Genomic DNA, 12,257 nt, shown 5'->3' with positions numbered 1-12,257 from the left:
CACTCCGCGAATCTGGCCTTCTCCTCCTACGAGGAAGAAGAGATTACAGGAGCATCCTTCTCCTCAGACTCGTTTCCCAGCGGGATCGAGGCTGAGGTAGTTTTAGTGTCCCTGGGTTCCTGGGAGCCTAAAGTCGCAGAGGCTTATGCTAGGATTCCGGATAATACCAAGCACTACTTTAAAGACAGTGTGCTGATCAATGGAGTGGATACTCCAGCTCTTAGGGATAGTGGGTGCAGTCGAACTGTAGTGGATTCTACCTTGGTAGACTCAGAGGAAGTTGCCAGAGCTCCTCTGATGCCCACTAAGTTGGCTGATGGCCCCCTCCGTATGTTTCCCGTGATCCCTGTTAATCTAACTTTAAATGGTACAGCAGTTAGGATTCCAGTGAGCATTCAGAGAAACGTCCCGGGAAAGGTCTTGTTGGGCAATGATCTCAGAGCTCTAGGGCTCGTAGGAGACACTGCCGAAAGACCCTACACACGGTCTCAAGCACGGGCAGCATTGGCCAAGTCCAATACGCCGCCCCAGCCGAAGGGGAAACCCAAGGCGAAAGGAGTCAACAAGTCCCGACGGGGGAAAGAGAATATTCCCCCGAGCTCGCCTACCACTGCGGTGGAGGGAGTTGGTCAATCGCCCGAGCCTGACGAGGAGGTGGCGATGCCTGAAGTATTCGACCCCAACGATCATCCTGAACTAAAAGACTTGTTAGTTGAAGGAGGTCCTGATAGGGACGAATTCAGTAAAGGCCAACGTGAGTGCCCATCTCTGGAAGGCCTAAGGAGACAGGCCTGCTCCCAGCTTGAGGGTGAACCTCCTGGGTTGCAAAGGATTTACCAGGAAGGTGGACTCCTGGATAGTGAGCCCACAGAGTCTACAGAAGGAGACCATAGGAGGTTGGTGGTTTCCCTTGCTGTTAGGCCCTTCCTCCTGCAGTTGGCGCATGTCGTTCCCCTTGCTGGTCACCTTGGTATGAGGAGGACCAAGCAAAGGTTATCCATGCACTTCTACTGGCCCAAGATGGGGGAGCAAGTAGAAAGTCACTGCAGGAGTTGTGCCGCCTGCCAGTTGTCTGGTAAGGTTGGCGCGACAATCCAAGCTCCGTTGGTACCGCTCCCAGTTGTGGGGGTACCATTTGAAAGGGTAGGGATCGACATGGTTGGTCCCCTTGACCCGCAAACATCCTCAGGCAATAGGTTTATCCTGGTGCTGGTCGACCTTGCAACCAGGTATCCTGAGGCCGTCCCATTTACAACTGTAACTGCCAAGCCAGTTGCAGAAGCTTTACTCGGCATGTTTACTAGGGTTGGCTTCCCTAAAGAAGTTGTGTCGGATCATGGCAGCAACTTTATGTCGAAGTATAGACAGGCTATGTGGAAAGAATGTGGGGACACCTACAGGTTCTCTTCTGCATACCGCCCCCAGACCAATGGTCTGGGGGGGCGTCTCAACAGGACGGTAATGAGCATGATTGGGGCTCTGGAGGAGCCTCAGAGAAGAAAATGGGATCTTCTTGTTTCATGCTTACTGTTTGCCTACCGAGAGGTACCACAGGAGGGTGTTGGCTTCAGCCCCTTCGAACTTCTGTTCGGTCATCCCGTACGGGGACCCTTAGCCATCGTCAAAGAGGGATGGGAGATGCCCACTCCCCCTGTTACTACCAATGTAGTTGATTATGTGCTAGGGCTCAGAAAACGGATGGTACTTCTGATAGGCTTGACTAGTGATAAATTGAAGGCAGGGCAAGCGCTGGTGAAACATTGGTACGACCAGAAATCTTCCCTCATCAACTTTACACTTGGTCAGCAAGTCCTGATCATGAATCTCATAAGGCCTCGAGCTTTACAGGACAAATGGTCAGGCCCTTGCCCAGTGGTGGAGCCCCTGGGTGAGGTTAACTATTCAGTGGAACTTGGAAGGCCTGGACAGGCTCCAAAAGTGTTTCACGTGAATAGGCTGAAGGCTTTCGTCCCAAGCGGCGAAATCGCAGCACTGCTATTTGCTTCAGACGTTGAGGAAGAGGAGTCTGAACCTCTCCCCGACCTGTTCCCGAGCAGTCCTTCAGATAGCTCTTTTGAGGGTGTCCGAGTGGCCCCTCACCAAAATGGACAAGGCTCAGTGGTTTACCTTGGACATGAAGTAGGTGGAGGGAGGAGACAGCCTCTACTCAGTCAGGTACAAGCAGTACAAGACTGGCCTACCCCCACTACGCAAACCCAAGTGAGAGCCTTTTTAGGACTCACGGGGTATTACCGCAATTTTGTGGCAGACTATGGCACCATAGCTGCTCCTCTGACTGCCCTCACAACTCCGAAGAAACCCAAGAAGGTAACTTGGACCGACGAGTGTGAGAAGGCCTTCAATGGCTTAAAAGACTCCTTGTGCCAGGCCCCTGTGCTCAGGGCCCCTGATTATCAAAGACCTTTTATCGTGCAGACGGATGCCTCTGACACTGGGATAGGAGCTGTACTATCACAAGTAGATGAGAAGGGTAAGGAACACCCTATCGGTTTTATTAGTCGCCAGCTTAAGGACAGAGAGCTCAGATGGTCCACGGTAGAGAAAGAATGTTTCTCTGTTGTGTGGGCCCTAAGGAAGCTGAGGCCCTACCTCTATGGGACCCACTTCACTGTGCAGACTGACCATAAGCCGTTAAAGTGGCTAATGAACATGAAGGGGGAGAATCCAAAGTTGCTTAGGTGGTCCATAAGTCTTCAAGGCTTCGACTTCACTATTGAGCATAGACCAGGTGTCCAACATAGCAATGCTGATGGGTTGTCCAGAATGTTTTACCGACCTGAACAAGAGACTCATCCAGGGGTGGATTAGTTCCCCCTGTCCATAGTCTGGGAGGGGCGAGTGTTAGGAAAGATTTCGTAATTGTAGGGAATTTTCCTTCCATGTGGCAACCCCTAAACTTTTTGCTATTGTTTTTAACCTTGTTGTTGACTTTGCCAGAGAAGTACAGCCTTCTGCCGCACTTCTCTGGGCTTTCGCTCCTTTCTTACGGGGAAACTGACATGCCCTTAAGACAGTCAGTACCGGGGAACGTGGTTTCCCGTAGTTTCTTTTATCGTGTCGCAGCTTTAGTGCAACACGACACAAGAGGGCACTGTAAGCTAAGTTACAGCTCTCTTGGGTCTCTAGCCTTCTACAGGCCCTAGATACTCTTTTAGGAATGTATTTGATCGGTGCAAGTCATTCAGGGACTCGAATGGTGGCAGCGATCGTATTGTTTATTTTGAGCTCCTTTTGGCGTTCTGAGCACGTTTTTGCCCTGAACCCAAAATGGTGGCCTGGCTCCCAAAATGGCCAGGCCGCGAGGCTCCTTTGTCTTGTCCACTGACCGGCTTGCTCCCTTCACCTTCCCCAGGTCAGACGACCCGGGGCCTTCCTTATTTGGGCATGTACTTTCCCGCGAAACGTGGTTGCTTTCGCGGGCTTCTACATGTCGTTTGCGTGCCTCCAGGGTGTGGGCTGGGATGTCTGGTCCCAATACACATCCTGGGTGCCAGAGAGTCTGGGGTGGTGTGAATGCCTGGGACCACCGTGGTCCGTGATTGGTCCACGTATGGTATGTGTGTTGATGTGCGGATCTCCCATTGGCTCCCCTCCGTTTTGGCGCGAAGGGAACCGTGGATAAGAGGGAGCTGGAAACACCACTGCCATGTCGATCTCCTGAGTTCTTACGGACCCAGGGATACAGGAGCCAAGTATCCTGCGAACACGAGGCTGGACCGAGGAATCGCTGGTGACCCCCTGAAGAACTTCTGCTCCTCATTGCTGTCGTCCGGTGAAGCCCTTTCCACCTAAGATCGAACAAGAAGGCCTGTACTGGCGCTTCGACCTATTGGAATAGCAGGACCAGCTATTCCCGGCACCTTCATCAACTCCTGCCGTAAGCCTTCGGAAGTGTCTCTGGGCCATCCAGTTGACTGACCAGCTTACTAAGGAGTCCTGCTCTGTAATCGCCGACAGGTTGGGTGGTATTCTGAGTCCGGGGCACGCTCACACGCTTCGTTTGCTTAGCAACCCTAAGCTAGAGGTGAACGGTGCTCGTTTGGCTTGAATACACCCGGCCGTTCCGTTGCCCTGCCGTGGCGACAAAACTGTGCAGGATTCTTCGATCGGGACGTCTTTTTACTCTGCACGACGACGAGACGTTCCCTGCTCTTCAGAACCTGCCAGAAGCTGCATCTATCGAGGAGAAGCTCGGGCCTGCTTGCTTCGGGGACCGGTGAGTAGATTAGCTAGGATCTGGTCGCCCTCCTGCAGTGCCCCTTGCTTTTCCCCGCTGTAAATACAGCACCCCTTGTCCGTACTCGCGCCCTACTTCTGCCTCACAGTGGAGGCTGCGCTAGAGTCGCGGACCGTGTTCTCCTTCATTAGGGCACCCTACAGAGCTGTCCAACGTCCTCCGAAGAGCTTCACCTTCTGCCCATTGGCACCGGCGTGTGCAGGTACTTTTGAGCGCTAGGCTCCACTCTTCGTAGGGATTGGACTACCATCCAGTTAGGGGCCTCAGAAGGCGGACATATCACACGCATTGGTTCGCACTGCCTGTTTTCCTTCCCCTGCAGGTGGATAACATATTTCGTGCTGCTAATGCTGTGAAACTGTGTATTCTGTATATATATTGGGTGGATAGTGTATGTGTTGGTTTAATATCGTTGTATATTGCTGCTTTTACTGTGGTTATTAGTTTCAAGGCCTTATAATAAATGTGTATCTATTTTTGATATAAACAACTGTTTGGAGTAGTTTGTAAGCGCTCTTGCTTTGTGTGCTCACTGCGGGCTTTCAGTCACCCTCACCCCTCTTGAGACCTAGTCTTGACCGCCGCGATCGCTACCTTGATTGGTCTGGCTTGTCCAGAGGTTACCCTGTTCCAAGTAATTAGGTTGGCCTTCTGAACTTCTGCGCCACCAGGACAGAGTTCAGAAATCCGTCTTAACACCGCTAACTCAAGGGAAGAAGTAGTCCCTTCCGGAGCTTCTCTGTCGAATTGAAAAAGCACAGCAGCAGGGCTTCACCAGGCAATTCAAAGGTCCAGGAGGATGCAGCAAGCTTTGTTCACGGTTTCTTCATCAGGTGTTTCCCCCAGTGGTCGACTCTGCCTCTAGTCCCAAGACCCTCACTTTTTAAGCAGGTTTCTCCCATTTATGCCCAGCCTAGGATGTCAATCACACAGTAGGGCCAATCAGGGCTGGTTGCATTCAGGCATTCCTAGAGACAAAGGACGGGATTTTTCGGGAACCTCCTGCACATCCTGCCTTTCCAGACACACTGGAGCCAGAGGCAGGCTTCAGGACTGAAGCCCGCCAAAGGCAAAACAAACAATGGGCTCAAACCTGGCTCAACGCGCAGAGTAAAACACAAGAAAGACCTCACAAAAAGAAAATGCAGAAAAAAGAAGAATGGGCCAATTTGACAAAATGATCAACCATGGGTGCTGTACTGCAACGGAGGGTTCAGCCTGCGGTTGAAACGCACAATGGTAGGAAAATTAAACAACTGCCAGCAGCCATTTAAAGCGGTGAGGGTAACATAAAAATGTTACATGAGAATGTAGGATAAGGGGCTACTAGGTAATCCCCCAGCACTCCACATAAAATGGTGTGTGCTGGACCTACAAATAGAAAAGGTAAGTAAAGTCAATTTCACTTTACTATTCTTGGAAAAAGTAGTTCACACAAGTAAAGGTATTTAAACCTTGTGAGAAATCTAAAGGGATTTCTCTGTGACACTGCACTGAAGGTGCTGTTTGTCACCATGCAAAAAGTAGATGCCTATGGCGTTTGTCAGACTCCAAAAACAGTGGAAACACAATACAGATCAGGTCAAAACACATGAGAAAGTGAGAAAAAGGTCTCACTCGCTACAGGGTTAAAATTAAAAAGTCCTAAAGTCCAGCAAAAGGGCGTCCAGCAAAAGAGCGTCCAGCAAAAGAGCGTCTAGCAAAAGAGCTGGGGGGTCTCTGAGGTGGGAGGAATTGAGCACTAAAATGAAAATTCTCCCCAACAGTACCCAAGCCTTTCCTGAACCCAGATTATAAGTTATCAATTCTTCCACTTTCTAGTGCCGAAGCTTCAGGTTCTTGTAATAATAGAGATGAATGTTGCTTGAGATGTCAGGAAGCGCTATCGGACGATAGTTACCTGGATTCTTTCTACCCCCTTATTATAGATGGGGGGAAAAAATGAGTTTTTCCATGATAAAGATGTTTTTTGAGATTCTAGGGTATGTGCGAACAAAACAGTAAGCATTAGCGACCATAGATGGGGATTCGCTTGAAGGAGAAGGTTAAATAAACCGTCAGGGCCTGGAGCTTGAGATGGTGTACGTTTCCGTATCCGTTCATAAATATCTTCAGTTGAAAATGTAAAAAGCCAGTTGTCATCTGCTCAATGATTCTTCACCGTTGATTTCAATAGTTCGTTTGAATATAGACATGAGAAGTGATTTGGCTTTTCAGCTTCTCCAATGGGATTAATCAGATGGTATATTTGGGGGTTAGGATTTTTATTACTCATCTGCCAAAAGTTGGAATTCTTATTTGTCACTAAGATTTTTAACATGCATTCTGATCCTTTCTGTATCATTTGGTTTTTATACATTTTAAGCCAATTTTTAGATCTTAGTTGTTTTTTTTAGATTGCGCTCTCATTTTAAATCTCCGGCTAATTTCTCTTAAAGTTCTTAGATTGCGTCTCAGCCTCTTTTTTCCATATGAATATTAATAACATTCATATGTTTTTGAGACTTCAATTGAATCCACTGTGATGAATCCTACGGAGTCCTCACAAAATCCCTGCCTAAAGTCTCTTCTCAGGTAGTCAGGGGAAGGCAGCCGCTACCTGATCCTAAGCCTGGGGGTGGTAATAGCCGTGTCGATCACCTGGGAGAAGTCCCCCAAGGGAATAAGAGGGCTCGGCTAGGAGAGGCGCTTTACTTATCTTCCTCGGAGGGCAAGATATCTATGATGCCAGAATACCTAATGGCTTGTTGTCAGAGTATAACCCCCCTTCCCAAAGTTACCCAAAATGTCAGTAATGAAGGCCCTTATGGTCGGCATAAGAATAGAATATGTAAGGATTAGAACATCAATACCATTACTTCTGACAGATGCGATTTCGCCTTTGGTTTGAGTTATGAAATTTAGAACCAACCATTAATGTCTTTGAAACCTTTATCTAGAAATGTGTCTTATAAACAGAGTGAGTTTGGTCAGATTAAAACCGAAACCTGTAAAGAAAAACAGAATTAGAACATTGGGGACTTCAAGTCCCATAATGCCATAGGTACTGAGACAAGGAAGAGGGGCTCAGAGGAACAGAACTGCAGTATGCAGTCTAGTGTTTCTGACAACCTACACCTGAGCAGACATTTGGAATATTGAAATCCCCCTCAGGTGCAGACTAGCAGGAGAAGCAGTAGTAGTAGTGGAAGAAGTAATCAGTGGACATGTATGCAGCTGAGGATGTCTGGGACCCCCGCCGTGCCTGCAACGGTTGTTGCTTTTAAGAGAGTCATGAGAAGGCAAAGCCCGAATTGCAGAGGTTGCGCAGCGGGAAGCGCTGCTGTTGCAGGTTACGCCATGGCAGAGAATCGCTCTCCATGCCATTTGCCTGGCTCTGTTGGCTGGCGAGCATTAGGGAGTGAGGGGAACGTGAGCTCTTGTTCAGGAAGGCGCAAGTCACAGGACTGCAACCGAAGCTGTCAGATGCTCTGAATATGACGAGCAGAGAAGTGGTGGCAGCAGGATACGTGGACACGCAGGGATAGACTGGTGAGTTGGCCTCTGACAGGTTACACTGGGGCGCTCCATAGTGAACTGGTTATTTTTTGTTTATATACAGGAGGAACAATGCTCTTTTGCTCACATAAGAACGTACAATAAATAAGAAATCATATTTGATGGAAAGCCATGAGCTTCTTACAATGGGGTGAGTTTGAGGCCCATTCTGACCAAGTTGTGGAAGGGAGTAAATGGAACAGTCACCGGGGACAATACATAAGTGGACATACATTGATTAGGAAGTGATAGACGTAGGCATGTTGGAGGCGAGGGAAAAATGTTAGCTAGCATGCAGATGAGAGGTAGGTTAAGAGGGTAACAAAGAGGCGAGGAGATCAGCTTTTAGTTTGGTTTTGAACAAATCTGTGTGGACTGTTTGTCGGATGTCCAGGGGAAGAGAATTCCATGCAAGTGGAGCAAGAAGATAGAAAGAGTGGAAGAGAGCACAAGGAGGACGAGGAGCCATAAGGGTAATTGAGGCAGAGCAGAGTTTACTAGAAAGTTTATAAAGATTGATTGAAGAGGATAGATATAGTGGTGTCTTACAGTGGATAGATGTGTGAACCAGGAGAAGAAATTTAAATCTGGCCCTGTTTTGCATCATCATCATCCATCCTGGTGACGGTACGAGGAAGTAGGTGTGAAGTGAGGGAGTTCAAAGAGAGTCCTGGTAACGAAGTTAATGATCTTGTTGAGAGGACAGAAAGCATAGTTGCGGAGATCAAAGAGGATGCTGGCACAGCAGTCCAGTTTAGAGAAGACAAGAGCGGTTAAGAGATGCTTGGTGGTGTTGAAAGGAAGGAGGTGCCCGATTTTCCTAATAGTTAGGAGGTTGAGGCAAGCTGCTGTTCCAGTTTTGGAGAGGAAAGGGTAAAACACATGGAAGCACAGAAAGTACGCTGAAACAAATACGTTTAATCAGCCTGTCACCCCCCAAGATACACTACATCCTGCTCTGCCCCTTAGCTCTATTACTCTGTTGTTTGTTCTCCCTCCCTCCTACCTGGTTGGGAATTGCCTGTGATGCAACAAGCAAGCTCAGTGCTGTAATTTTTTAAATTTTTTTATTAGGTGTATTTGGTTTATTAGAAACCTTTTACAATTAGCAAATGTTTTAACAAAGAGATCAAGCATAAACAAAAAGAAATCATACGTCAAAAAAGAAGAAAGAACCAAGAAAAAAACCAAGACAGAACAACAAACCTTAGAAGAAATCTAACTTAAAAGAATCCTCCACATTAGGCAAGTATTAATTGAAGCGTATTTAAAAAACAAGTTTTGAACAAGTTTGAACATAAAAACATTTTGTCTTTTTAGCTATACCAAATTCATTTTTTTCCATTACATCTTCGTTGAAATGATCTAGCCTTTTAAGGGCTTGTTCTAAAAATTTGACCGTTGCAAAGTTTATTCTTGGGGTTCGACAATCGTATATTAGACTCCACCATTTCTCAGAGTCTAACCCACATAGATCTACGATATTGGTGTTTAGATACAGATTTCGGAGATCTCTTAGCTTTGAGCAGAATAGCACCAAGTGGTTGAGAGACTCTTTGCTTCTTTTGCACAATCTGCACCTTGTACATATCTTTTCTTTGGTATAGCTTGCCTTCGTTGTTTTGTTTTGGAGAACATTCAGTCTAAAACGTAATAATAGATCTCTTTGCTTACGATTTGGACATTTTCTCAAGCACTCTGGTATAATGGACATCACACCGCAATTTGTTTTCTGCAGTGTGAGTTTTTGACAATGCTCTTTTTGTTTGTGTTTGACCAGTCCTCTGCCCATAAGATTCTTTTAACGGCTATTGGGTTTTCTGCCAGAGTTTGATTCTCTAGGCTTGCATCTTTTAAATTGTGTTCATTTTCTCTTTTCCAATCTTCAACTACCTTTTCTTCGAAGTTGTTGTTTTCACAGAATATTTCAAATTGGGGTGGCATCAAGTTGGTCATTGTTTTTCTGTACCACATCAGCTTATTATAGCGTATGTATACATATAGAGCAGTCAGGCCGAGTTCATGATGAATTACCGTCATTGGTGTCGCTTTCGGTATTGGTAGGATATTTTTCCAGAATAGCCCTTCCAAGGTATTCCAGAACTCCTCTGGAATATTCATACAGGTTTCTCCTCCATATGTTAGAGTTGGTATTACTTTGAGCCTGTAGAATGTTATTACAGGTCGTAGGGAAATTTTCTGTATCTTTTATTGATGATATTCGCTTGCGCTGTTAGTTGTTTTGTTTTCGTCTTTAGCATCCTTTTCCAGAGCTCTCCATTTTTGTCTCACTTAATTCGATACCCAGGTATTTCATTTCATTGCATGGTTTTATTTGCGTTTTGTTCACTGACCATTCCTCTTTCTTGCTTTTTTTCCATCTTTTGTCACCAAATATCAGTATTTCTGTCTTGTCTGCATTTATTTCTAGGCCCTTTTATCTATATATCTTTCAACCTGATTTAAGGCTCTTTGTAGACCAATTTGTGTGTGGTCGAATATTATCAGGTCGTCTGCAAATAATAGATGGTTGACCTGTCTGCCATTTAGTCTTGGTGGAAAGGTTCTACTGTTTTCCAAGCAGTATTTCAGATATTCGATGTAAAAGCAGAATAGAGTGGCCGCTAGCGGGCAGCCTTGTTTTAGGCCTTTTGTTGTTTTATGTCCTTTGATAGGTTGCCACCTTGGTCCAATTTAACTCTTATTGAGGTTTTAGCATACAGTTCCTTGATTGCTTTCAGGAGATCTGTAGGACAACCTTTGGAGGCCAGTGTTTCCCAAAGATGTCTTCTGTTTACACTATCAAAGGCTTGTCGCAAGTCGATGCTAGCTGTGTATAGTTTTTGTTTGTTTGTGTATGTTCTTTTTTTCATCAATCCTAGTATCAGGAGATTTGAATCTCACCCTACATTTCCGACAAAGCCCGACTGCCGTTTGTCATAAATATTTTTGTCTTTAATCCACTTGTTCAGTTGTTTTAACAAGAGGATGGCAAAGATTCTTCGACCACAATCCAGCAGAGCAATTGGTTGCCAATGTTTGGGTTCCATCCTATTTCCTTTTTCGAAAATCAGAACAACGATGGCCGACTTCCATGATTTTGGTATTTGTCCCATCTGGATGATTCTCTTGAATAGTCTTTCACAAAAAGTTACCCATTTCTCTGGATCTTCTTTTAACACTGCGTTTGATAGGCCATCTGGGCCGGGAGCTCTTGAAGAGCTTGCTTTTAGAATTAACAACTTTGTCTTCTTTATCGAAGGGGATATTCCAGGATCCGGCTTCATTTTCGTTTGTATTGCTTTCTAGTTCCGTTTTTTCTGTCTCATTGAACTATTTTGTGAAGTGCTCCACCCAGCCAATTTCTGGGATGGGGTTCATAAGCGCTGCTGCTATTGATTGTTTCTCATTTAGCAAATCCCATAGTGACCTGCTGTTTGTGGTGTTCATTGCTTTTTGCATGGCTTCAGCAACTTGTTGTAACAATTGTATTTTATGGGATTTTTTTTTTAAACATGTCTTTATTAGTTTTCAGATATCAACGTTCACCAAACATTGTAACAACTTCCCCCCCCCCCCCCCAACTCCCCTTCCCCCGGGGGCACCCATGATTTGATTTCGGGGATAACATTATGCACTAAAAATGTCCGTTACTTTAATGTTGTGTGGGCACCATTGTTCCATAAAGTCTGACTGGAGATACTCTAGGACTCCTCCCCATTCCTTTGCAAACCTGTCCCTCGTTCCTTGGATTGTGTGAATGACTTTTTCCATCGCCAGCTGCGCCCAAACTTTTTGTAGCCACGTGAAAATCAAAGGGGTATCTTTCTTTTTCGAATTCTGGGCTATTGTTGTCAATGCCGCAATGAGTAGCCCCATAAAGCTTCCCCAGTGTGCTTTTTTTGTATCTTCTAGCTGTTTCATCTCTTATTCCACACATCCAAACACCCTCTCCCATTTGTCCAACATCTGGAAATATTTTCCCCATCTCTCCCTTAACTTCTTCCCTAAATGGCTGTATTCCTTTGCAGGCCCACCAGGTGTGTTTCCACGTCCCCACCTCTCCGCATTCCCTCCAGCATAGATTTGTTGTTTTTGGGAACATTGTGTGGAGTCTTTCTGGGGTATTGTGCCACTGTGTAACTATTTTAATCCACATTTCTCTTATTTGTGCTGATCTGGTCATTTTGGGGATCAGTGTCCATAAGTCCACCCACTGTTTTCTTGTCGGTTCCTCCCCCAGAGTTCTGCTCCATTTGGTCATGTATGGCCACTTAGTTTCCTCCTCCTGAGTGTTGATAAAGTAATATAGAGTCGATACCCATTTCTTTGCTCCTGAGTTGGTTGTAACGTATTTCTCAAACGGAGTGAGGGTTCTCGTTGCTGCCTTCGCAATTTCTGGGGATTTTAGCCAGTGTTTGAGTTGTTTGTGTCTAAATTTATCCCGTTTGGACAGTGATGA

This window comes from Ambystoma mexicanum, chromosome 1q (assembly GCF_040938575.1).
Source record: "Ambystoma mexicanum isolate Mex_15411 chromosome 1q, UKY_AmexF1_1, whole genome shotgun sequence".
NCBI classification, from domain to species: Eukaryota; Metazoa; Chordata; class Amphibia; order Caudata; family Ambystomatidae; genus Ambystoma; species Ambystoma mexicanum.
This window is presented reverse-complemented; position numbering follows the sequence as displayed.